Genomic DNA, 755 nt, shown 5'->3' on the forward strand with positions numbered 1-755 from the left:
GGCAGCCGCCTTCGCGAGAAGCACATCCCACAGCTGCATATTAAACAGCCCAGTTCACTGTGCTCTTACCGCCCCTGGATGTCTTATGTTGCAAACTTTTATTTCTAATTTCATATGGAACAATACATTTTAGTTAAAATTGTATTTCTTGGATTACTACAGAGATTAATTTTTATTCCAGAGTTCAGCTTTTTATTGAATGTGTTACAAAAGAGGTTTCAGTCAAAAAGCCCAAAGCCCATGTCATCAGCAGCCTCCTCAGATTCTTCTTTCTTTGCCTCCACTTCCTTCTCCTCAGCTGGGGCAGCAGCGGTGGGGGCAGGACCTCCTGCTGGGGCCGCACCAGCTGCTGGGGCAGGTCCACCTGCCCCTCCTTGCAGATGAGCCTCCCAGGGCATAAATCTTGCCCTCTGTCACCGTCATGCAGGACAAGGGCCCAGCAGATGCAGGCGAGCTCCCAGCCAGAGGCCATGTAGTGGCTGAGTGCTGCCCAGCAAGGTGCTAGTCGCAGGGTCAGATGAGGGCCTCACCGCAATGTGGCCTTAGCTTCTCCCGGCCGAGCACCTTCCGGCAGCTGGGAGGAGCAGAGATTTCATTTGTAAAACATGATCATTGACCATTTGTATGTCTCCTTTGCCTACGTTTCTACTGGGATGTTTGCTTTACTAAATTTATAAAGGTGGTATTTTTTTGTAAATTGAGAGTATCAACTTGTGATCTTCCATGTGTGCTATATTTTCTATTTCATCATTTAT

At 47.8% G+C, this 755-nt stretch overlaps 1 pseudogene across 1 annotated transcript; it reads right to left on the reverse strand.

Moving 5' to 3' along the window:
• Positions 1 to 218: 218 nt before the first annotated feature.
• On the reverse strand, positions 219 to 472 carry LOC307106032 (large ribosomal subunit protein P1-like; annotated as a pseudogene). The gene has a single exon. The product of its transcript is annotated as a large ribosomal subunit protein P1-like (transcript).
• Positions 473 to 755: the final 283 nt, after the last annotated feature.

The sequence above is a fragment of the Cnephaeus nilssonii genome, assembly GCF_951640355.1.
Source record: "Cnephaeus nilssonii genome assembly, chromosome: 10".
Taxonomy (NCBI): Eukaryota; Metazoa; Chordata; class Mammalia; order Chiroptera; family Vespertilionidae; genus Cnephaeus; species Cnephaeus nilssonii.